Source organism: Aquarana catesbeiana, linkage group LG01 (genome assembly GCF_042186555.1).
Source record: "Aquarana catesbeiana isolate 2022-GZ linkage group LG01, ASM4218655v1, whole genome shotgun sequence".
In the NCBI taxonomy this organism is placed as follows: Eukaryota; Metazoa; Chordata; class Amphibia; order Anura; family Ranidae; genus Aquarana; species Aquarana catesbeiana.
This window is the reverse complement of record NC_133324.1, coordinates 184400951-184428695: the sequence shown is the minus strand read 5'-3', so window position 1 is coordinate 184428695 and position 27745 is coordinate 184400951.

Sequence of the window (27745 nt, the reverse complement as noted above, 5' to 3'; positions counted from 1 at the left end):
ATGCGGACGTAGCAAACATAGCTTCTATGGCAGCCTACTTTGGCAAGCCAGGCAAATTCACATGTGAACGGTTGCTGGGGATGCTGTGTAAACATAGTTGATGGGTGAAGGGTGTGAGTTTTAAAGAGGTCAGTGCATGAAGTGTGTGCTAATAAGGTCAGCTAGTTAACTCCTTCCTGTGTCTTACTGCTTTATTCGACTCAAATCTCTGTAGTTTTCAAAGAAATGCAGCAAGGCCTAAGGTAAGGCCCTATTCTAAAAACCAAAGAAAGCTTTTATTTTTCTGCAACTGAGGTACATTCAAGCAGGAGTCCAGCAAAAATTTTTTTTTTAAAAGTCAGCAGCTACAAATACTGCAGCTGCTGACTTTTAAAATCAGGACACTTACCTGTCCAGGGCGCCCGCGATGACGGCACCCGAGGCCAAACTGTCCCTCGGTCCTCGGATGCTGCCGCCGCCATCTTCAGTAAGGGAATCAGAAAATGAAGCTTTGCTGATTCACTTCCCGGTTCCCTACTGCGCATGCGCGAGTCGCGCTGTGCAATCCGAACGGTCCCTGCTGTCTCTGGGACCCGTGTGTGTCCCAGCAGACAGCGCGGGGGACGGGAAGAGGGTAGACTCCTGTGGGAGTCTACCCCCCGGAAGTGGGTGCAAATACCTGTTTTAGACAGGTATCTGCACCCCCCTCCCCCCTGAAAGGTGCCAAATGTGACACCGGAGGGGGGAGGGTTCCAAAAAGTGGAGGTTCAATTTTTGTGTCAACCTCCACTTTAATGGTATATTGGGTACATAGGGGAGCTGGAATTTTTAGAAAGAAAAAAAAAGGTGATCTTATCGTTTAAGCTATTATACTATCTAGAGTACATTATTGAGAAACCTAATTTTTCATTGCATCATGAATGACTTGTATTGTTAATATAACATGACTTCAGCTGGACACTTTAAACACTAAAAATGTTTAAGCCATGTTCTTTAGATGTTCTTTGTATGAACATGCTACTTTATGGGTGTTATGGGTAACAATAATGAATCATTTCTCTGTGCTACAGAAGTGAATTTTAACCATGACAATAATAGACATTTTCCATATGACAATTAAAACTGAACTTGATTGTATAGGTACATTAGTTCAGCTTGGACCAATGTAAGTATGCATATTTCATACCTGATGGACCGCTGTGGAGCTGACAATCATTGGTAGTCAGCGCAACTACAGTGATCAACACCAGTGGCAGCTGGTGGGTTCTTCTTTCAGGGGGGGTGGAAAACAAACAACACCCCCCGGCGTGGCACGGCACTGAAACAGCACACCACCCCATGGGCGGCCCGTCATTTACCTGCTCATGTGGAATGCTGTGGTGTCCTCTCCTCCTCTCCTGGAGTGCAGGCAATGGCCACAGCGGCTCCGGTGTCCACTCCTCCAGCTTCCTCTGCTGTGTCTCCTCTTCCGCCAAAGCGCTAGCCATCCAATAGGATTGCCTGATGCTTTGGCCAATCGGGAAACAGGTCTCACTGACCTGCCTCCTGATTGGCGGGGAGGACTAGTGTGATAATAACAAAAATTAATTCGCTATGATCACACAACTGGGTTGTGTCCAAGGCCACCCTTTTTTGAAGCCTATTAGAGCCTCTGGCTGTAATCAGGTGCTTCAAAAACACCCACCCCATACTGGAATCCATGGTCCGGTGCCACTGATATGTAGATCAGAGGGCCGGATGCATGGATAGGGGGCCACTGATCAGCACTATCTTCTGGATCACTTGCTTGGTACAACCACCATGTACAGAACACCTTGTATTATTTCAAAGAATGCAAGGCAATCTCTGACTTTGTCCAATCAGAGAACACATTGTATTCATTATAAAAATACAGGGGGGCGTGGCTTGCCTTGAGAGAAGATGGCTGCTTGATCACTTGGCTCCCTCTCACCACAGCCAAACTTCTGCAATTTAGGGGTTCCGCAGCTACCTTCTACCCCCCCTAATAATGGGCACATCTTCCCGAGGATCATCATACAGCAGATCCCAATCCCCGAGAGAAATCTCCAACCGGATGAGCCACACGATACCGGAGATCTTCAGGACGCAGCGCCCAACAATGGCGACCTCTCTTCCCACCTCAACCTCCTCTCCGTCTCACACAGAGATTATCCTCACCCCCACCGACGCTGGCAACATCCAGCAAACACCCACTTTACCTTCTCAACGCCAACCGAGCCTGCAAGATTTACAGACAGTGGCGGCCGACATCAAAGACACGCTGTTCTCAGCCATTACTGATCTCCGTCATGAGCTACAGGCTATCACAGGCCGCATACAGCGTGTGGAAGATAAAGCTGCGCAGCAACAATCGATAGTAAAGGACGTCCAGCACACAGTGGATCATCATACTATGCAGCTAAGAGATCTTCAACGCCATGTTGAAGATCCTGACAACCGTGGTCGCAGACACAACCTAAGGGTAAGGGGAATACCCGAATCGGTTGAACAAGATGACATCTTCCCAGGGGTGACAGGACTCTTTAATCATATTCTAAACCGCCCAGAACAAACAGCAATCAACATGGAGCGTATCCACCGAGCACTCCGCCCCAAAGGCAGAGACTCAGACCCCCCCAGAGACATTATTTGCTTTGTAAACGATTTTTCTATCAAAGAAGAAATCCTCCAAAAAGCCTGCGAAAAATCAACTCTGGAATATAATGGCGGCCCCGTCCACATATACCAAGATCTCTCTGCTATTACATTACGCCACCGCAAAGACTTGCGCCCTCTACTGGAGACCTTAAGAACCAGAGGAATCAGGTACCGTTGGAAATTCCCCTTTGGCCTCTCCGCGACACACCAGGGCCGCTCTGCTCTTCTAAGGGTACCGGAGGATCTGGACAATTTCTGCCGTACACTAGATGTACCCTTCACTCCAGTCCCGAACTGGTACGCAGAATTTAACCTGCAATCCGACAATCGCAAACCTCCCATGGAAAAACCGATGGACGCTCACAACACCAGCTTCCGCAGAAGACGCTCACCATCCACCACCAGAACAGGCCCTCCTCTGGGTCCGCAATACCATTCATCCAGCCCCATATCAGCTCCCTTACCTCGCAGGGCACGCCGAGACCGCTAAAAATTAGGTCTCAAATGTGAGTAATCACCAGACATATAACACCACCTTTTTAACACAGATCTACCCGCCTATACTCACCACATTGGCCGACTTCCGTAAAGTCCTGACAGCTCCTTCCCTGAGACAAAGCGACAACAGCAACAGACAACAGATTGCTTGATGGACAGCACCTGACTCCCCTGTACGGCCAGAAGATATACGATCCACTCCGACTCACTCTCGCCACGACTTACCTTCAACGCTCTAAGAAGGACGACTTCCGAATACCCAGCTCCACTTGATCCTGCTCGACGGACCTCACTACAAAGAAGCGGCTACACTTCCATGAACTCACGACCGAGAACTTTCACGCAGAATCACCCGACCCCCCTTTCACGGAGCACAGAAGAGATCGGAACTTTCCGCCAGACGCCGAACTTCCCCTCCAGCGTTCTAGATTAACCTCCGAATGTTATGGGTAATATATGTTGTGTATTATATATCTGGGCCTTACACAGCAGTGAACATGATTATACACCTAGACACAGATCTTATACATAGCCGTACTCCCAACACAATGATCAAAGTTGGGAAGTTTTAATATTTCCTTAAGAAATAATTCCAACCATCCTACACCCACCCACCTTCTAATCTATTCCAATGTTACCCCCAAGTGAGTCAATGGACCTAGAGCTGTACTTGCCTAACGTTGCTCCCTAGGCAACCACACCTCAGTGCCATACCTAGGCAAGCGAAAACAAACAGTAGTGAATATGTGATAACCTAAAATGCCTCCACTACCCTGACGTTCTCGGGCACTTACAAAAATTAAGACGCAAATAGGCGCCCATCTGACTCTGCTACCCCTCTCACGCTACCTTCTTAGAATAGCTGTGGAGACTGCAATACACAGGCCCTGAGATACACACATACGACACACTTTAAAATACATCTATAGATATCGGAGGAACACACTATACACGCTCCTCTCAATCTATACGCTAACCACAACACCAAACCCCCACCAGGGAGCACGAAACAGGGAAACATAGGGCCTAAGTAAGTATGCACCCACCCCACACCATGCCACACTACAACACAGGGGCAGACAGGAACGGAGGCATCGAGGCCTCACCTAGTTTACTCTCCGCACACGCCACAATATCAAACTCGGGCGACAATGACCACTACTACTGTCGTCCACTATAACCCAGGTGCGATATATAGCCCCACCTCACACTAGAATAGCCGAGTAGAAACACTTGGATGCTCCACAGACCGCACTTCTCCTGACAACGGTTAATATAGAGTTCTGGTTAACTTGTGTTTAGTTTACAAAATGTTTTTGAAGGTTTGCAGCAATAGACGATTTACAGGGAAAAGGATCAATTGTTAAAATGTTATTGTCCTGAAATCACCCTGTAGACACTTTTGCAATCACTATGGTCAGTAATCATATAGGGCTCTCTTTCAGTATGAACATCTCCACATTCTATCGAAGAACCTTCCCTGCATACACGACTTTGAATCTCTCAACCTTCAACACCTCCTTAATCAAATCACTCTGCTTCTAACCCATGAAGGCCTGAATCTAAAATCTAATTCCGAAACCCAATGGACTCTCCACACACCTTTTACCAATCCTCTCAGATCACTCCTCCCACCCTTACATTATTATCAATAACTTCCCGCACACACACCCAAACTCACACCTCTGAAGGCTGTTGGTGAGATGGACCTCATAGGTCACTCACATATTTACCAACCTTTCTATATATAACTAAATTTCTCTCAAGCCAGTAACCAACCCTCACATAGTGGTCAAACTACAATTCCAAAATCCATAAACAACAATATCGTTCTAATACCACTAAATTTATCCGGCGTATACAATTCTGTGGCACCGAACACCGACACAGGTGCTTGGAACGCCACATAGTGCCGGTTCCTCAATTCCCTACCCTCCCCCATTGCCATTTCCCCCAATCCCCACTGACCATACCTAATACCCCCTTTTAAGTTTTACCCCACAGCCTGCCACAGCCCAATCCACACCACAGGTCACATACAAACAACTCTCCCATGGCTCCCAAAGCCAGCAACATGCAGAAACCCATGCTCAAAATTGTCTCGCTCAACGTAAAGGGCCTCAATACCCCAGAAAAACGTTCTAAACTCCTTCTTACCATGCAAAGACTCAACGCCAGCATCATAATGTTACAGGAAACACATTTCCGTGCCAATAACACCCCTACACTATCCAACGCCTACTTTCCAACCGTGATACACGCCACTAATCCCCAACATAAAACGAAAGGAGTGTCAATCCTTATCGCAAAACACTGTCCTCTCCGCGTCACTGACTCTCTCATTGACCCCGACGGTAGGTATCTCTTCCTAAAGGGCTCGATTCAAACCACAACTGTAACATTGGCTAATATTTATGCCCCAAACAAACACCAAGTATCATTTTTTCGATCAATCAACACTACTTTAATGACTTTCCAGGAAGGCACTCTTATACTGGGAGGAGATTTCAATGTCCCCTTGAACCCCATTCAAGACACGTCCACAGGAACTACAACCATACCTTACAAAGCCCTGAAAGACATTAAAACCCTACTGAAACGGTTACTACTTCACGACACATGGCGCACCCTTTATCCAGACACTAGGGACTACACCTTTTACTCGGCACCGCACCATCGATACTCTAGAATAGATTACCTATTCCTAACCCAAAATGATCTACCCCTGCTCCAACGAGCCTCAATCGAGCCTATGACTATATCTGACCACCATCCTATCTCCGTGTCCATACAATTACCCGATACCTCACCTCGCTCGAAAATATGGAGGTTAGACTCCTCTTTGCTCACCGACCCCTCCATCGCGGCAGACACAGCATCTACCTTAAAACGCTTCTTCCTAGAAAATAACCCAGACGATACATCCCCAATTAATAACTGGGAAGCCCATAAAAGCGTAATTCAGGGTACCTTCCTAGCAGCAGCAGCCAAAAGAAATAGAGAAAAAAGAAAAGCGCACTCAGATCTGATCGAAAAAATACGTAAACTTGAAGGGCTACATAAACAATCCCAAGCACTTACCGCTCTGAATGAACTGGTTCAAGCTAGGAAAGATCTATTAGACTTATTAGATAAACAGATACAGCGCAAGTACATACTCGCCAAAAAAAAATATTATGAATTTGGCAACAAAGCTAGTAAAATGTTGGCCAGAGCATTACAAATTTCCAGATCTAACAGAACTATACACTACGTCACCGACCCCTCAGGACAAAAGATTACCAAAACTCCCGACATCGCACGACAATTCGTACAGTACTATAGCAAACTATACAATTTAGCCACCCCCCCTCCCCCTATAGATGGCAATACTCAATCTCAACTGATATCTGATTTCCTAAAACAATATGGCCCAACCCCCATCTCAGATTCCGTTGCACAAGACTTAAATGCCCCAATTACTCGTGCGGAAGTTGACAAGGCCCTAAAACAAATGAAAATGGGCAAAAGCCCTGGACCAGATGGCCTCACCGCGGGTTACTACAAAACCTTCGCAGAAATACTTACCCCTTCCTTCCTGACGGCTTTCAACTCCTTCGCGAACCCGGTCGATCCCCCACGAGACCTTCTAACTGCCCATATAACAGTAATACCCAAGCCAGACAAAGACCATTCCTTAGTCACGAACTACAGACCTATCTCACTACTCAACGTAGATGTCAAATGGTACGCCAAAACGTTAGCTAACAGACTTTTACCTCTACTCCCCCATCTTGTTGGCCTTGACCAGGTGGCTTTGTTCCAGGGCGGGAAGCGAGGGATAATACCCTCAAAGCCATTAATATCCACCATTGGCTCACAACCACTAAGAACGAAGGATTTCTGCTTTCCCTCGACGCGGAGAAGGCATTCGACAGGGTGGCTTGGGACTACATGAAAGAAACACTCAAAGCCTTAGGACTCCCACAAACAATGTTGAACTATGTCTCGGCACTATACTCGAATCCTACTGCAAAAGTCCAAGTTAATGGCCACCTGTCGGATGCCTTCTCCGTGTCGAACGGAACGCGCCAGGGTTGTCCACTCTCCCCGCTAATTTTCATTCTCACCCTGGAAAGCCTTATTAGACGCATTAATGAGAACCCAGACATTAAAGGTATCAGAATTAACCAACACACATATAAACTGGCAGCATTTACCGACGACATTCTCCTCTTCCTCACTAACCCACTTACCTCTATTCCTAACCTACTTAAAGACTTCCACACCTTTCACACCCTCTTGAATTTCCAAATCAACTTTTCAAAATCACATGCCCTTAATATCTCTCTACCTGCAGAAATCTGTCAACATTGCCAAAACTCCTTCCCCTTCACCTGGAACAAGCAAGCAATCCCGTACTTGGGTATTCAGTTACCATCTTCCCTAAATGACTTATACACCCTAAACTACGCCCCTCTCCTTCGTACTATACAAGTGGACCTTAAAAAATGGTCCTCAGGACAATTCTCATGGTTTGGCAGGGCCGCCATCATAAAAATGAATATATTACCCAGAATTTTATACTTCCTACAAACTATCCCAATTAAAATACCACCCAAATTCTTCTCTACGTACCGCACCGCCTGCACGGCCTTTATATGGGGGAAAAAACACCCGAGAATCAGCTTTATGAGACTTACTGCACCCAAACTCCTAGGAGGCATAGGTCTGCCAGACATCCGCAAATACCAACAGGCATGTCACCTAGCGAGAATCATTGACTGGAATGTACACCCCAAACATAAGGAATGGGTACAACTTGAACAGTCACTATCGATTGTACCAATCCAACACCTTCCGTGGGTCGATCCCTCCTCTATACCCCCAGAATACAATCAGCACCCTCTCATCCACCCTACTCTGCTCTCATTCCGTACTGTATGTAACTCTAATAACATTTCATCAATTAAAGGCCCAATGACACCTTTAAGGTTAAACCCTGAATTCACTCCAGGTATGCACTCCTTCCTAACTGATATATGGCCCCACCAGCCCGCTAGAACTAAACATTTCTTTGACGGAGATCGCCTTCTATCTCAAACCGAATTGGCTTCAAAATCGGGTGCTGAAAATTTTCCCTTCTGGACATACGTCCAACTAAGAAACTTCTTTATCAAACCCAAGCCTACCCCAGATTGGTCCAGACCCACGACCCCATTTGAAGATCTTTGCTTAAGCGATAAACCCCTTGCTCACCTGATTTCGCAAACATACAACCTATTGTTTACTGACCAATCCAAACACAATCACTGGAACATCAGACAATGGGAACATGACCTCTCCATACACCTGACTGACCAAGAGTGGACCAATATACACACCCTGATCCATAAGGGTTCGATGAACGTGCAGGTCCAAGAAAATGCGTACAAAATATTCTCCAGATGGTATAGAACCCCGCTTCTACTACACCATTTTAACCCACATATACCTCAAACCTGCTGGAGATGTGAGTCAGAAATTGGTTCCCTACTACACATCTGGTGGTCCTGCTCCAAAATCCTGAGAGGAAAAAGTGATTTTAGCCCGGATCAACCACCAGGTTATATCAATTAATTGAGTATGAGCAGATATTCATCCAAAAAATAATAATAATAATGATGGGTGCAGTTTGGGTCGCCTTATAAGGCATACAAAAATAACAAGGAAAAAGAGATTCCCCAAAGGAAGGCAAAACCCAAACTCAATCTGTCAAAAAACAATATATTTATTAGGCTATAAACACCACACAAAGATACAAAAATTGGCAATTATGGGCAAATCAGGGAAGAATTCAAATGACTAAATAAAATTGATAACGTTATCATTAAAAACAACGGAGCCGCGGCCAAGCATACCCCATACACACACCAATCACAACAGCAGATTCTAACTAGATCGGCTAGTATTGGATAATGTAGGACCTCAGATAAGTCCAAGTACAGACGGTGTGGCGGTGTGGGGGTGGGGTGGATGAATGTAGATTAGATTTGGTAATATTGCAGGAAGGTTCAGTGGTTTGAACACACTTGAAAATTTAATGCCAGTCCGGGAGCTGAACAATGATATATATAGGCTGACCGCAATGACCGGTAAAATCTATTAAGGCAGTGAAAACTCAGGACTTTCAAACAAAGCAGTTCATACGGACAGCAAGCAGTAGGGGGAGCATGTACGGCAAGGCTGCACTGATATCATAAATTGGAGTAATACATCTCTCACCAGGTAGATCAGCAGCTCTCAGAATCGCACGCTCTACCCCGAGTGGTCACTTGTAGACAAAGACTGTTGCGTTTGCTTGTGCCGTCAGGTGGAGAAAGTCCCGCTGTGTTAGTGCCTTCTATCAGATGGTATAAGCCGGTCGTCAGCTGTTGGTTCCCGGTAAAGCATTCAAACACCCTGTGCTCACGGCTCCGAGATGACGTGCTGACGTCACGTGCTGACGCGTTTCACCAGCCAATCACCGCTGGTTTCCTCAGAGCAAAGGAGGGGTCCGTGGGCGAGGGTTAAATAGACTAACCAATATAGGGTGTAATTACATCAAGTGTCCACCAGATGTCGCACACAGTCACCACTCATCACAGACATTTCAGCAAGAGCAAAAAACTCGCAGATGGCTTCACAAACATGACTGCAGTCACTTAGTCAAAAAACATGCACATTAAACTATGATATATCGTGATACAAGAAAGCCTTTGATGGTGGTGGGTATGTATATTTACATGGAGACCAAGTGAAGCGAAAAACAAGAAATAAAGACAAAAACACAGGTAAAGCATAACGAATTAAAGCACCAGTATAACGCTAGAAAATCGCTTAGAGACAAAAAACAGGAAAAAATATTAATATAGATGGTTGCTGCAGGGGAGGTCAATTAAATCATTTCTCCAAAAAGGACTGGAGGCTACATTCGGTATTTAACCCATTGGGGGCCATCGCCTCCAAATAATAGGTCCACATCTTTTCCTTCTGAAGGAGAATGGTGTCGAAATCGCCACGTCTTATAGGTAAATTCAACCTATATATGCCTTTTACTATTAGACCCTTGGGGTCCCGGTTATGGAATTTGGCAAAGTGTAGTGAAATGGGGCGTTCATCATTCAGTTTTTTAATACCAGCAATATGTTCCCGAATCCTAACCCTTAGTGGAGGAGGAATTCCATAAGGAGGCATACGAGATGTATCACAGATTCAGACAAAGGGGTTACTCACATAGATCCCTCAAAAAGGCAAAGAAAAAAGCTACCCTTTAAAATCGTGATGAAGTCCTAACACCCCCTGTTAATTCTTTTCATGCCAAAAATAAAGATAATGAACCAAAAGGAAATGCTGAAAAGAATTTCCCAAGGATCATTACTAAATATGGATCCCAATGGAAAATGGTTCAAGGAGTCCTACAAAAACATTGGCATATTTTAACATCAGCCCCCCTAATCTCGGAACTGGTGAGCCCAAAACCCCTCCTGACAGCAAAAAGATCTAATAACCTTGGTGACCTGCTTGTCCACTCTGAATATACCCGTACCACTCAAAAGAACTGGCTTAGTGACTCCAGAATCTCCCCAGGCATGTATAGATGCGGACACTGCAACATTTGCAAGTATGTCCACCAGACAAATATGTTCCCGAATCCCCGCGGAGGTGTAGACTATAGGATTAAACAGTTTATAAACTGCTCCACTACTCGAGTGGTCTATACACTTACCTGTCCGTGTAATAAAACCTATGTGGGCAAAACCAAAAGAGCCCTAAGGGTTAGGATTCGGGAACATATTGCTGGTATTAAAAAACTGAATGATGAACGCCCCATTTCACTACACTTTGCCAAATTCCATAACCGGGACCCCAAGGGTCTAATAGTAAAAGGCATATATAGGTTGAATTTACCTATAAGACGTGGCGATTTCGACACCATTCTCCTTCAGAAGGAAAAGATGTGGACCTATTATTTGGAGGCGATGGCCCCCAATGGGTTAAATACCGAATGTAGCCTCCAGTCCTTTTTGGAGAAATGATTTAATTGACCTCCCCTGCAGCAACCATCTATATTAATATTTTTTCCTGTTTTTTGTCTCTAAGCGATTTTCTAGCGTTATACTGGTGCTTTAATTCGTTATGCTTTACCTGTGTTTTTGTCTTTATTTCTTGTTTTTCGCTTCACTTGGTCTCCATGTAAATATACATACCCACCACCATCAAAGGCTTTCTTGTATCACGATATATCATAGTTTAATGTGCATGTTTTTTGACTAAGTGACTGCAGTCATGTTTGTGAAGCCATCTGCGAGTTTTTTGCTCTTGCTGAAATGTCTGTGATGAGTGGTGACTGTGTGCGACATCTGGTGGACACTTGATGTAATTACACCCTATATTGGTTAGTCTATTTAACCCTCGCCCACGGACCCCTCCTTTGCTCTGAGGAAACCAGCGGTAATTGGCTGGTGAAACGCGTCAGCACGTGACGTCAGCACGTCATCTCGGAGCCGTGAGCACAGGGTGTTTGAATGCTTTACCGGGAACCAACAGCTGACGACCGGCTTATACCATCTGATAGAAGGCACTAACACAGCGGGACTTTCTCCACCTGACGGCACAAGCAAACGCAACAGTCTTTGTTTACAAGTGACCACTCGGGGTAGAGCGTGCGATTCTGAGAGCTACTGATCTACCTGGTGAGAGATGTATTACTCCAATTTATGATATCAGTGCAGCCTTGCCGTACATGCTCCCCCTACTGCTTGCTGTCCGTATGAACTGCTTTGTTTGAAAGTCCTGAGTTTTCACTGCCTTAATAGGTTTTACCGGTCATTGCGGTCAGCCTATATATATCATTGTTCAGCTCCCGGACTGGCATTAAATTTTCAAGTGTGTTCAAACCACTGAACCTTCCTGCAATATTACCAAATCTAATCTACATTCATCCACCCCACCCCCACACCGCCACACCGTCTGTACTTGGACTTATCTGAGGTCCTACATTATCCAATACTAGCCGATCTAGTTAGAATCTGCTGTTGTGATTGGTGTGTGTATGGGGTATGCTTGGCCGCGGCTCCGTTGTTTTTAATGATAACGTTATCAATTTTATTTAGTCATTTGAATTCTTCCCTGATTTGCCCATAATTGCCAATTTTTGTATCTTTGTGTGGTGTTTATAGCCTAATAAATATATTGTTTTTTGACAGATTGAGTTTGGGTTTTGCCTTCCTTTGGGGAATCTCTTTTTCCTTGTTATTTCTGCTCCAAAATCCAACCCTTCTGGAAAGAAGTCCAGACATTGATCACACAAATTACTACTTACTCCTTGGAATTCAACCCCTCAATGTTTTTACTAAACCACTCTTCGACACATATACCATCCTACCACCACTCCTTGGCCATGCACCTGGTGAACGCAGCAAGAATGTGTATACCCCCCAAATGGCGCTCCTCCGAACCGCCTACCATAAAAGACTGGTTTCAACGCATTAACCAAACTAAATTAATGGAAGATCTTATCCATCAGTCAAACGACACACAAGCTAAGCTCACCAAAACCTGGACATGCTGGATACACTTTACTACAACGGCTGAATACAAAAAACACTTAGCCTGAATACCTTCATTGGGCTGTGGCAGGACAGACCAGACCCTTTACCATCCCCCCCCCCCATACTTTCCACCACCACACTTAGGCCCACTCTATCCTTTTCTATCAACGACTAGCCCCTTCTGTCACGCATCCTAGGTGTCAAACATCATATAAATACACAGTATGTCTTTTCAACACCCTATTACGAAAGCTTTAATCTCTATATTTTAGAATAAGAAATTTCCAAATAAACATTTCCCTGAATTAAAGGATTAGTTAATTATCAACTTTGAGAATGTATCTAGACCATTTGATGAGATTGTAACAAACGTACAACATCCCTTCTAGGCTTTTGCTCATGACCATATATTGAAAAGTTTATTGTCCAAAATCTCTCATTCACAGCGGCTGCGTCCGCAGTTTTGCATTTACTTGTGCATTTTTCCTTTTCAATTCATCATTGCATATCTCATATCTCCTATTTCATTTTGTTCATGTCAATGTCTATATGAAACTTTCAATAAAAATCTGTTTAAAACAAAAAATACAAGGCATTCTGTGAATGGCATGAGTGAACCCCTGTGGTCAGTATGCAGTGGGGCAGCCACTCGGCACAAGACCTGAAAGATAGCGGCAATCAAGCTGGACCGAGGTAACAATGCAATTAAGATTATACCTGTAGTTCAGCTTTAATTAGGTTTTATTCATGAATCTCTTTAGTCAATGTTTTAATGCTCATACATCCCTCTATTTTTCTATTCTAAGTATCATTGAAGAAACTTCCTTTTAATAGAAATCAAATTACACCTGAGCTCCATAATGGGTTAATTGCTTCACAGGAGCTAAATTGTGTCAACTTCTAATGAGAGCTTTTAGTGAGCCAATCAATGTTAGATGCAAACCAGGAAATAACATGTTTGATTTTATTTTGGTAATCATCATGATCAGAGGAATATATCTGCATAATTTGACTCGATATAGTCTTTGGATATTGTGCATGCAGAAATGTTCAACATGAAAACAATTTCTATAACGATTATTGCAGCTACTAACAGTGAATAGGATCTTCGACAGTGTTCGCATGTGTTTACACATTAATCACTTAAGGTCCACCCCATAGCAGTTTTAGTGCTACAGAACGACACCTTTGTGCCGGATCACATATATATTTATATACAGTATCTCACAAAAGTGAGTACACCCCTCACATTTTTGTAAATATTTTATTATATCTTTTCATGTGACAACACTGAACAATCAACACTTTGCTACAATGTTAAAGTAGTGAATGTACAGCTTGTATAACAGTGTAAATGTGCTGCCCCCTCAGAATAACTCAACACACAGCCATTAATGTCTAAACCGCTGGCAACAAAAGTGAGTACACCCCTAAGTCAAAGCGCCCAATTTGGCCCAAAGTGTCAATATTTTGTGTGGCCACCATTATTTTCGAGCACTGCCTTAACTTTCTTGGACATGGAGTTCACCAGAACTTCACAGGTTGCCACTGGAGTCCTCTTCCACTCCTCCATGATGACATCACAGAGCTGGTGGATGTTAGAGACCTTGCACTCCTCCACCTTCCGTTTGAGGATACCCCACATATGCTCAATAAGGTTTTGGTCTGAAGACATGCTTGGCCAGTCCATCACCTTTACCCATAGCTTCTTTAGCAAGGCAGTGGCATCTTGGAGGTGTGTTTGGGGTCATTATCATGTTGGAATACTGCCCTGCGGCCCAGTCTCCAAAGGGGGGGGGATCATGCTCTGCTTCAGTATGTCACAGTACATGTTGGCATTCATGGTTTCCTCAATGAACTGTAGCTCCCCAGTGCCAGCAGCACTCATGCAGCCACAGACCATGACACTCCCACCACCATGCTTGACTGTAGGCAAGACACACCTTTCTTTGTACTCTTCACCTGGTTGCTGCCACACACGCTTGACACCAACCAAATAAGTTTATCTTGGTCTCATCAGACCACAGGACATGGTCCCATTAATCCACGTCCTTAGTCTGCTTGTCTTCAGCAAACAGTTTGCGGGCTTTCTTGTGCATCATCTTTAGAAAAGGCTTCCTTCTGGGACTACAGCTATGCAGACCAATTTGATGCAGTGTGTGGCGTATGGTCTACGCACTGACAGGCTGACCCCCACCCCTTCAACCTCTGCAGCAACGCTGGCAGCACTCATACGTCTATTCATACGTCTATTTCCCAAAGACAACCTCTATGACACTGAGCATGTGCACTCAACCACTTTGGTCGACCATGACGAGGCCTGTTCTGAGTGGAACCTGTCCTGTTAAACTGCTGTATGGTCTTGGCCAGTTGCAGGGTATTAGCAATCTTCTTACAGCCTAGGCCATCTTTATGTAGAGCAACAATTATTTTTTTCAGATCATCAGAGAGTTCTTTGCCATGAGGTGCCATGTTGAACTTTCAGTGACCAGTATGAGAGAGTGAGAGCAATAACACCAAATTTAACACACCTGCTCCCTATTCACACCAAAAACCTTGTAACACTAACGACCCATATGACACCAGGAAGGGAAAATGGCTAATTGGGCCCAATTTTGACATTTTTACTTAAGGGTGTACTCACATTTGTTCCCAGCGGTTTAGAAATTAATGGCTGTGTGTTGAGTTATTTTGAGGGGACAGCAAATTTACACTGCTATACAAGCTGTACACTCACTACTTTTACATTGTAGCAAAGTGTCATTTCTTCAGTTTTGTCACATGAAAAGATATAATAAAATATTTACAAAAATGTGAGGGGTGTACTCACTTTTGTGAGATATTTTATTTATATATTTATATTTATATTGTGTGTGTGTATATAGATATAGATATATCGATACAGTAAGTATTCCTGCGCTACCTAAACTAGAAAGAGTAGGGTACAGAGTTGCAGCAAGCACTGGATTGGTCAATCACTAGCCAAAAAAAGAAATACATTTAAATCAATAGATGGTGCTGTGTTCTAAGTGGTAACAAACAGGTAAACAAAGTGCTAAGTGTTCAAAATGATAGACTCCAAAGTGTTTAAACTCATACACTTCAAAAGATACAATATAAATACAAAATGATAATAGACAATCTAAAGTTCTGAGTACTCAAAATTACATAAGTGATAAACGTCCAATGTGCAATATAGGTGCAGATAATACAAAGGAATAGCATCCAAATCGATGCTATCCTAAAAAAGATAAAGTGCTGGTGCCAAAAAAAAAGGGGATTGGTCCAAAGTGGGCATACATTTTCAAACAGATGCTGGTGGATACAGTGCAGAAAATAAAGTGCTGGATTTCAACTGACACTCTGTGTTGGTGTGATGGTGTGAATGAGTGATTTTTAGCAATGGTTCCTTACCGCTGTAAATTAACAGCGTAAAGAAAGCCAGTGGCAATCTTTTAGACTGTAAAACGGCCCCATGTTTTGAGAAGGTGTTACACCAATAAGCCACCCCTTGGATTTTCTTGTCATAAAGACCAGCATTAGAATGTATAAAGAGGATATATTTGTAATAGTTGTAATTTTTCTAGGTTATGGTATAGCTTTAGTAGTTAGTCATATTCAACTGGACTTGTTTTGTAATGTTGAATTGTTTCAAAGCTTATCCAAGCTGCTTGTTCAGTTTTGTTCGAAGGATAAACACCAGTTGCAGACTCTCTGACACCAAACGATAGAATTAAAACATGGTGGTTTCACAAAATGCATGCCTCCTATCTTGTTCTTGGACAATCGACATTTGCCTTGACACATTCCATATAGGGATGGGCGACCAGTTCGGCCTGAGCATAAGTTCGGGCCGAACTTTCGATGTTTGGACGTTCGGCGAACATCTGAACAAACGGGTTGTTCGGCCGTGTGATCGGCCCCCCAAACCGACCACAATGCATTGCAGCGCTAAACAGTGCATTGCAAGCCCTGATTGGCTGAAGTAGTGAAAGCTTCAGCCAATCAGGGCACAGAGCACAGTCAGAGTCATGATTGGACACTGTCATCATGACTTTATCCAATCATAGCTCATTCCCGCCCCACAGTATAAAAGTATTCTTTCAATGGCAGCCATTTTCAGTGTGATTTTGGTATGGAGAGAGATAGAACAGAGCTCTGTTCAGTGCTATTAGTTAGTTAGTGTGCTATACTGTGCTATTTTGTTTAAATTGTCAGTGTAGAATATTATTTTAGTGTCAGTCTAGGGATAGTGTGAGTGTAGTGAGGAGGACCATCATTCAACTTTGCACAGTGCGCAGCTAGAGCAGGGACAGCTCAGATAGTTTCACTGTAGTGTAGTGAGGCCGTGTCATTCATACATACATTAGTGTAGAGTAGGGACAGCTCATATATAGTTTCTGTGTAGTGTAGTGAGACCGTGTCAGTAATCTTTACATTAGTGTATAGCTAGGGTAGGGACAGTTCAGATAGCGTCAGTGTAGTGACAGTTGAACACCGTCTAGTTGATTGTGTTACTGCCAGTTTAACGCCATTTACTTCTGTGTGTGTTACTACCAGTTTAACTCCATTTACTTCTGTGTGCGTTACTGCCAGTTTAACGCCATATAGTTTTGTGTGCGTTACTGCCAGTTTAACGCCATATCATTTTGTGCGTTACTGCAAGTTTAACACCATTTACTTCTGTGTGCGTTACTGCAAGTTCAACGCCATTTACGTCTATGTGCGTTACTGCACATTTAACGCCATTTACTTCTGTGTGCGTTCCTGCAAGTTTAATGTCATATAGTTTTGTGCATCACTGTACGTTTGGTGCATTATATTGCAGTATATTATAGTGTATCTGTGGAGTGTGTCTGTGAAGTGTGAGTACTCAAATTAAAGTGCACCAAACACCACTTTACATTAATTAAAGTGCATCTACATACAGATTTCCACTTCTTCTTTACATTTGCTTATAAGCATCTCTCCCTCCCTCACAATAATGTCTGGGAGGACAACAAGGAGATGCAGACGTTCCCTTGGCACTGTAAGGGGGCCAGCAACAAATTTGTCCACAGGCAAAGGTGGACGTGGTGGTCAGTCCTCAGGCAAGGCATCATTTCCTCAATTTAGTGAGTTTGCCCATGCTATCCAGCCACAGCATGCAGAGAAGGTGGTGGACTGGCTTACTAAACCTTCTTCATTCTCTGTCACACAAGCAGAGACAAGTGTGCATTCCCCTGCAGTTGCCAGAGTGGATAAACCTGCTTCCTTGTCCACATCTATTCCTGCCATAGCCCCAACATCAGCCATGGAGGAGTCAGCTGAGTTATTTGACCACAGCATCAGCCACTTGCTCCTTGATGATGCCCAGCCATTACTGGAATTAGATATTGGTTCTGAGGTTGAGGATGACAGGAACATGAGCCTAGAGAGAGGGGAGAACACTGGTAGACAAATTGGCATTAATGTTCCCCCAGCCGCAGCGTATTGCTAAGTTGTCTCCAGTGGTAATGATGATGATGAAGATGGAGGAGATGGAGGTGATGATGATGATGAGGTCACTGATATGGCTTGGGTGCCAGATAGAGCAGAGGAGGAAACTGAAGGTGAGGCGGCACAACCCCAAGGAGACCGACATCAAGAAAGAGTAGAGAGCTGCCACCCTATTCCATCACATTCTGCAGCTGTTATCTCCTGGCACACTCCCCAAAGCTCAGCTGTCTGGGCCTTTTTCAACACATCTGCAGCAGATCGCACTGTTGCTATCTGCAAACTGTGTCTCAGGCACATCAAACGTGGAAAAAACACCAGCCATTTGGGTACCACATGCTTAACAAGGCATTTAATGTCCAACACTCAGCCCGTTTGCAAGAGCACCTAAAAGCCACACAAAAGAGGCACAAATCTGTCCCTCCTCCTTACCCACTTCAGTCTGCCCTTGCTTTACTGAGTCATTACCTCTCAGCAGCCTCCACTGACAGGGATGATGGTATAAAACAGGGTGTCCCAGGTGCTAGCAGCACATCTGCCAACAGCACACCACCAGCTGTAGACTGAGCCGGCAAATTTCTCTGCCAGCAAGCATGGGCTGGGATGATATATTTCGTTCACAGCACACTGGGTAACGCTGCTTGCAACTCGAAAGGATACAGGACAGGGCTCGGTGCTGCATCTTGTTGTGCCCCCACGTCTCCATACAGCTAGTGATGATGATGCCAAACCTGTGAGCTATACCCCCTCCTCCTCCACCACCTCCATGTCCTCCTCTGCAGAATTGTCCTATCAGGTACCCCCTAAGCATTCAAAGGGCTATTCCATGAGTCAAGCTAAAAGGTGCCATGCAGTGCTTCAGCTGGTGTGTTTAGGGGACAGGAACCACACTGGAGAAGAGATTCTGCAGCTCTGCAGGGACAGGCCCAGAGGTGGTTCACACAATGCCAGCTGGAGCCATGAATGGTGGTGTGTGATAATGGCTAAAAACTCCTGTCCGCCCTTAGACAGGGAAAGTTGACTCATGTGCCATGCCTGGCACATGTCCTCAATTTGGTGGTGCAGCGTTTCCTAAATACGTACCCAGGGTTACAAAATGTGCTAAAGCTGGCCAGAAAAGTCTGTAGCCATTTCAGGCGGTCATACACAGCCAGTGCTCGGTTGGCTGAAATTCAGCGGGAATTCCACCTGCCCGTAAACCGCCTGATTTGTGACATGCCCACCAGAATGGAATTCGACTTTGGCAATGCTGCAGCGGCTATACATGCAGCAGAGGGCTGTCAACAAATACCTGTGCGAGCATGGCACGAAGACAGGCTCAGGCCTTTTTTCCCCACGCCAGTGGCTGATCATTAAGGATGCATGCACTGTATTGTCACCATTTGAGGAAGCCACGAGGATGGTGAGCCATGACAGTACATGCATCAGTGACACAATCCCTGTTGTGTTCCTGCTGGAGCAGACTCTGCGTGGCATTATGGACAGGGCACTGGAGGCAGAGCAGCAGGAGGAAGAGAGGGACTTCCTTTCCTCTCAAAGCCCACTTTATCCAGACACCATCATTCATTTGTCACAGAACACACAGGAGGAGAGAGGGGAGGAGGATGAGGAGGATAATTCTGGCACTTTCATAGGCTTTGAAGAAGAGGAAGACATGCGCCAATCTGTAAGGGATGGCTTTCTAACACCAGGACCCTTGGGAGTAGTACATGGCTGGGAGGAGGAAGTTCCAGATGCTGTCATCGTGAGTGACCCCGAGGAGTCTGCTTCTCAAGCCTCTGCAAATTTGGAGCACATACGCAACCTCATGCTTCAAAGCCTGCGAAAGGACCCAAGAATACGTGGCATAAAGGAGAAGGATGATTACTGGTTGGCAACCCTCCTTGACCACCGTTTATAAGGGGAAGGTCTCAGAACTCATTCCCTTCCCACAGAGAGTGCAGGAGATAAAGTCTCTTGAGGACACATTAAAGAGGAATTTATTTTACGTTTTTCCTGTCTCCAATAGGTTACAGTGTCATTGAAAAAGTAATTTTGAGTCTTCTGTTGGTCAAGAGAGGAGCGTTGGAAAAGACGTCTGCCTAAGTGAGGCATTTCGGAATTTTTTTAGTCCTCGCTGCCCAGGGGTGTCAGCTTCCACATCCTCGGCAGCGTCTGCATCACATGGTGGACGATTACCTTGGGGCCAAAACAGAGATGGAGAGCTTTCCAGCTCACGATCTACTGACTTACTGGTTCATGAGAATAGACCACTGGCCAGAACTTGCCAAGTATGCTATTGAGTTGTTGTGCTGCCCTGCATCCAGCGTGCATTCAGACTGGGCATTCAGTGCTGCAGGAGGTTTCGTCACTGATCATAGAATCATTTGACTTTTATAAAAATGAATCAGTCCTGGATTACCAGCTATGAAGCCCCTGACGCCGATGACACTGATTAAGTCTTTTTGGGATGTGGAGTCTCTGCAGGACTTCGAGGCTGTCTATCTTTGAGGGTGTTCAATCGATTCATGTGGAAGAATGTTTTTGGCATAGGTTTTCTGGGCACAATTAACACCCAAAGACCAACTTTTCAGCACGTGTTTGAAAGGTGCTTTTAATTGCAATTTTTTTTGCCTTCATCAAGAGTATCTGTATAGGGTTACGGTGGGAAGGTGCCCCCCGACACCCAAAGAGTAATTTTTCTGCACCTGTTTAACAGGTGCATATCATTGCAATTTTTTACAGCAAGGTCAATTTTTGCTTTCATCAAGAGTACCTCTATAGGGTTACAGTGGGAAGGCACCACCGACACCCAAAGACTAATTTTTACGCACCCGTTACTTCTATCCAAAGTCAAAGTGACACCAGAATGTATCCAAAAAGTTTCTAATCTTGTACCCAGTGCACTAAATTGTGGCCTTATCATACACACTGGCACCCCAGCTGTTGCTGAGCAAAATAAAGGCAGCTTGCAGGGGAAATGTCATTTTTTTTATTTTAAAAATGCAATTATTGCTTTAGCAGATTCTAGACATGGTACAGATCTGCCACTTTACAGGTAGACTAAGGGGACCCCCTGGGCACTATATTGGAAGGAATTTTTCATTTTTATGCTTTCACTTTAAAAATCAAAAAATTACTGCTCATTTAAAAATGAAGTTTTTCACAAACTTTTTTTTTATTGATACATGTCCCCAGGACCCTGACCCCTATAACCAATGTATGCCCAATTACTTGCATAAAAGCCTTCAAAATGGGCACTTTTGATTTTTGATGTTTGAGCCCCATTGACTTTAATGGGGTTCGTTATTTGGGTCCGAACTTTTGCGGTGTTTGAAAGTTCTGGTGCGAAGCATACAGGGGTCCATTCGGCCCATCTCTAATTCCATGGTGATTAGATTAAGGTGAGTAAGTTACCTGCGCAATCATAATGCTGAGGTATTTTCCTAACATGCATTAAAACTAAAAAAGTGGTTGGATAAGCTGCAAAATGTAGTCAACATTACAGAACTATCCAGTTGAATGTGAATAACTGCTACGAGCTATAAAGATGGTACTGGGATTGAGGAACAGAAAATATCCAATATCTAAGAAAAGCCATTGATTTTTAACACAGAGGACCCTTGAAAGATCTCAGGGAACCCCTGCTAATAATTGTCATATTTACAAGTCACAGGGCATTAGTCTGCACATTTCTGTACAACAAATTTATTTTCAGTAATAATGAAAGGAAACAAAGAATAATAATAGTGAGAACAGAAGCGCAGATAGTGAAAATTGCAGTGCCTCACATTGATAGTAAGGGGAAAAGAACCTCCTTAAATTGGTGGTCGATGAAGTGCCCATATACACTGGCAGTGAGTGGAGTGCCCTGTTACACTAGTGGTCATTGGAGAAGTTCCACCTTACATTGGTGATCAATGGAAAGAATACACCTTACATTGGTGGTCAGAGAAAAAAATGTTCCTTTAACCTCCCTAGCGGGAATCCCAAGTGTGGCTCAGGGTGAATTTTCATTACCAAAAGCGGTAACCCCCGTGCAAAACTCGGGATTGCATCGCAGGATCCAGGCAAACTTGCCTTCGAGCGTTGCGATGCACGGGGACGAAGCTCGGCGCCAAATTCAAAAAGTTACATTAGTGTATCAAATTATTTCACATCCCTTTTGTCCCTAGTGCTTTGTCCAGTGCCCTGCCTGCAGTTTTATAATATATATACCATTCTTTCTGCCTGGAAACTTGAGAATGTCCATAGCAACCAAAAAGTGTCCCTTTACATCAAAAGCGGTTTTAGACCAGCTTGAAAACAGCAATATTAATTTAGAATCACTTGCAGAAGTGAGCGATAGTGATTAGCTGGCAAATTCGTCATCAAACACTGAAAGTAATGACAGTTACAATTCTGCAACTGAGCAAACTTCAGTGTTTTTGATTTGATTTACATTATTGAGTAAATTTTATTATTATTATATTATTATTTGTTTGAAATTATTTATAGTTATTTATTATATTATGATTTATATTATAATTTATGATCAAACTTTATCATACCCGGGATGTCTACTTGACTCTTGTTTGGAAGTGAGAAGTGAGGTATTCCTAAGAATTACAGGTCTACAATATAAAGCGACAAAATTATAATGTACTGCTTTCAGCACCAAAAATCATAATACATAATCATACCACAAGGGAGGTTAATTGGTGATAAATGGGAAGAATGCTCCTTACATTGGCAGTCCATAGCAGAAATGATCATCGGCACCGGTGGTAACTTATCAGAGAGGCATAAATTGCTCATTGCTCAAAAAACTCCTTGCAACCCATAAAGGAATCCCACAAATACAATGTAGAATATTTTTTATTGCATTGTATTTTACAATAAGGCATGAGTCTCAGTATATTTATTGTGTACACTCACAGAAATAAAAACAGTCTGTTATGATTGAAATTTCAGTTGTGGTGAATTGCCATAAAAGTTTAAATGTGGGAAACCTTATTTATATCCCCACAAAACAATCTGTTCTCTACATTTCAATTACACAGTCTGCACTTTATTGGGATGTTTAATCTCATGTATCTCCAGCAGGCATTTGAGATTCTAGTTATCTTGTGCATATACACCAGTATTTTTCAACCTTTTTTCAGTCAAGACACCCTTTAAAATTATGCACAATCCTAAGAAACCCCATTCTAAAATGCAAAAAACAAAACTAAGTTTTACATAATGCAGCAACATTTACATATGTTGGTTGCCCAAGGTTAGAGGTGATTTATTCTTCCAAAGTAAATATACAGTACCTTTGCACACTGGTACAGACTAGTATTCCAATGTTTCTCTTCTCCCTCAGTTCTGAGGGAGAGGGGCAGGGGATGCTGGCTGACATCCGATGTCCTCCTTATCAACAAAGGGCACCAGAAACCCAAAAGTTGCAATGGTGCACAGTGAAAAGCTGTGGCTTTGTGTAACTAAAAGGCAGGCTTGATCTACCTGCTAGCTTGTATACAATTTTAAAGCAATTTTTAGGCATTTTGCCAAGGCAACCCTAAAGAAACCTGAAGGCACCCTGGTCGAAAAAGGCTGATTTAGACAACTTGACAGAATATTAACACATTGTAATGTCTTTCCTGCACATTTTGGTGCATCACCTTCTAAATCATAACTAATTAAGGCAACATTATCTTTATAAACAGCATAAACAGCAATGATGTATTCTCTGACATCATTTTATAATGAAATGTGTGTCTGCAGTTATTTAACCACTGGCCTGTTGAAGTTCAGTGTTAAAATGATGTTGAACTTCTGTACAAGCCCTGAGTTGACAAGAGTTTAATAAACTAGTAAGAGCCCATCAACAGTTTACAATTCCAGACTAAACATGTTTTTGCCATAGGGAGAGTACAGCCTTATCTTGGCATATGTCATAGATTTGGACGATGGCAGGAGACAGCTTGGTTATCGTAAACACACAGACACATAGTCTAATCCGGGGTACATCTCTTTGGATAGGGCTACAGCTGCTCTCTATTAGATTTTGCAGATTCATGATCTCATTTTAGTGCCTCATTAAAGATTAAAGAAATGGATATGAAAGAGAAATGCACAGCGTAGCCATGAAACAGAACAGAATGAACTATCACATAAGTGGTAGAATGGTGTTTTGCATGTATATAGGCTGCTTTATGCTTTGTAATTGCAGCAATAATTGCTGTTTGTGTCACTCATGTTTCAATTGCTTCCATTTGTTTGGCTGCAATGGAGCTGACATCTGGTGCTTAGACCAATAATAGCTGCATTATATTACATAAGTATACATACAAATATATATGAGAGTAAGACTTTTATATTTGTATGTTTCTTGTTGGGGTTTGAATGAACCTACTTGAATGACTTCCAAATCTTTTTCGTTAGCATTTTGCCACCCTACCATCTTTAATCAGTTGTAGACATTGGGTGTGCTACGTATGCCAAAACAAACTTCATCAAAATACATAAGGCATATTTAGCGCAACCTTCCCTTCCACCCACTGCTACTACCTGCTACAGCAATTGCCAGCAAAGTTATACAGCCACTATTACAGCAGCTGCTGAAAAAATGGAGCACCTGAATAGTGTTAGTAAAAACTGTTCAGAAACTTGATTTTTGCTGGCCATACACGCACAGAATTTCATCCGATACTGGTCATTAGTTAGTGGACCTAACTTTACCAATGATTTTGACCGTGGATCCGAAGTGAAAACCTTTATTGTTTCAACTAAAGTGTATATGTCTATGTTGTAAATGAAACAATAGGAATATTCTGTCTTATATAATTTATATATGATTTTATTGTAATTCAACGGTCACTACGATCATGGAAATGATCATATAAGCGAGATTATTCTGTCAGTTAGTGGCTAATTCGCTTTCGACCAAATAATCGCTTAGTCTGCAAACGGCCAAAATTCTGTGCATGTATGGCCAGCATAAATCAAGTTTTTGAACAGTGTTTATTAACACTGTTCATATAATACAAAACAAGTAAGCACATGGGACTTTAAATGAGTTGGTCATAGAGGTCATGGTAATTAGTATAAGGATTTATTGAAGTTCCAAAAACATGATTATAAATTAGCATAAAAAACATCATAAGGCATGGTTTTACCATTGACATGTTGGTTACAGTAATAGGATACATAGATGCGTTTTGCGAGCTCTGCTTGCTTCCTCAGGAGTTGGTGTATATGCGGGATATCTAAAAGATAGTTGGTATCGATAAGATATAACATTCAATGATAATTATGGTCAGAAGAGAAGCACGTGGCCTCAAAGAGGCACCCCATACTTACATTATGGTCAATTGGTCCATAGGACTGATCTACAAAAGCAGCAGTGGAAAGTACTCCAACCAGGAGCTGAAGAGGCGTAACCTGCAGCAACCAAACAGGGGTCTGGCAGAAGGTGAACATGGCGAAGAAGGAGGATGAGAATATGGTGTATCCTGAAGTGCCCAAATGGCCACATATGTGATGATAGCTGTAAAAAAATTATATATGTATCTAGGTCAAAATAAAACTTGATAGTAGCTTGGGAGTATAAATAGTGTAGTATCGCTGTTGTATAGAGAACTCCATGACATAGTAGGCATGGATACAAACAGGGAAGAGAAGGAGGTGATGAGGAGAGTGTAAAGAGTGCTAGAGTGTGAGAAAGAAATTTGAATCATAAAAAGAGATTATGTTCCTTGGTGTGCCTCATTAACCATATACAGTATAACAGCAATGTTGGCAGTAAAATATATATAAATCTAAAAGTAATCACCATGATGGTGAAGTAAAAGTATAAAAATTTAAATATCTTTATATGTCCATGTTGTATACTGAAATGAGAAAAGAGCACAAAGAAAAAAGGATAGACATGAAAAAATACACAGAGTGAAGGAAAAAAAAAACAGGGTGAGGAAGAGAGAAAGAAAGATAAAGAGATGTTTCCTGTTGATTGGTAATATAACAATTCACACCTTGTGTGTACGAGTGGAGTTGGGTAGAGTAGAATGACATGGTAAATGTCTGTGGTGTGCTTACCCCTGTGTAGAACCTCTCAAATGTGAGAGGACAATCCAAGTGAGGAAAGAAAGGAGAGTTCACCATGTCACAACCCCCAAACCTAAATCCCCAAGTGGGAGCATTGGGCTACGCCCCTATGCCATACAAACGTGGCTACGGTGTGTTCCTGCGCTGTGCATGCGCGAGCACCTCCAACCAACGGGATGACGCACTGCACACCAAAACGTGGAGCCGCTGCAATGCGGACGTCACATGATGGGTGCAGATGTATGGCGCCGATGTAAAGGTGGCCCCACCCATACAAGAATTGGAGGGGAGGGGACAGCAGGGGGGAGGAAAGCCCCCCATTTATACATCGCAGCTCCTGAAGAGGAGAAAACAAAACCGCGACCACCAATGGACACAGCACATAGGAGACAATACCATAAACTAACCAGAATAGCATGAAGGAATAGTATGATACTCATATGTACGCGTATAATGGCAATAAATAGTAGTAGGTATGACCATGAGAGCAGCAAACAGACCAAGTGGGCTAATAGGTGTCTTCCACCTTAGTAATTAGAGAAGAAAAGAGAGCGGTCTGGGTACTGCCTCTTAATATAACACAACTCCATCCCTGTAAAACATATAATACAAAATGAGTTAGCCCATGGGACTTTAAATGAGTTGGTCATAGAGGTCATGACAATTAGTATAAGGATTTATTGAAGTTCCAAAAACATGGTTATAAGTGAGCATAAAAACATCATAAGGCATGGTTTGACCATTGACATGTTGGTTACAGTAATAGGATATTATTATTATACAGGATTTATATAGCGCCGACAGTTTACGCAGCGCTTTACAACATTAGGGCAGACAGTACAAGTACAATACAATTCAATACAGGAGGAATCAGAGGGCCCTGCTCATTAGAGCTTACAATCTAGGAGGGACACATAGTATACATATACAACTTTTGTACTCGATGCGTTTCGCAAGATCTGCTCGCTTCCTCAGGAGTTGGTGTATATGCGGGATATCTAAAAGATAGTAGGTATCGATAAGATATAACATTCAATGATAATTATGGTCAGAAGAGAAGCACGTGGCCTCAAAGAGGCACCCCATACTTACATTATGGTCAATTGGTCCATAGGACTGATCTACAAAAGCAGCAGTGGAAAGTACTCCAACTGGGACCTGAAGAGGCGTAACCCGCATCAACCAAACAGGGGCCTGGCAGAAGGTGAACATGGGAAAGGAGGAGGATGAGAATATGGTGTATCCTGAAGTGCCCAAATGGCCACATATGTCATGATAGCTGTAATAAAATTATATTTGTATCTAGGTCAAAATAAAACTTGATAGTAGCTTGGGAGTATAAATAGTGTAGTATTGCTGTTTTGTATAGAGAACTCAATGACATAGTAGGCGTGGATACAAACAGGGAAGAGAAGAGGTGATGAGGAGAGTGTAGAGTGCGAAAGTGTGAGAAAGAAATTTTAACACTGTTCAGATGTTCCTTTTTTTTCAGCAGCTGCTGTAATAGTGGCTGTATAACTTTGCTGGCAAATGCT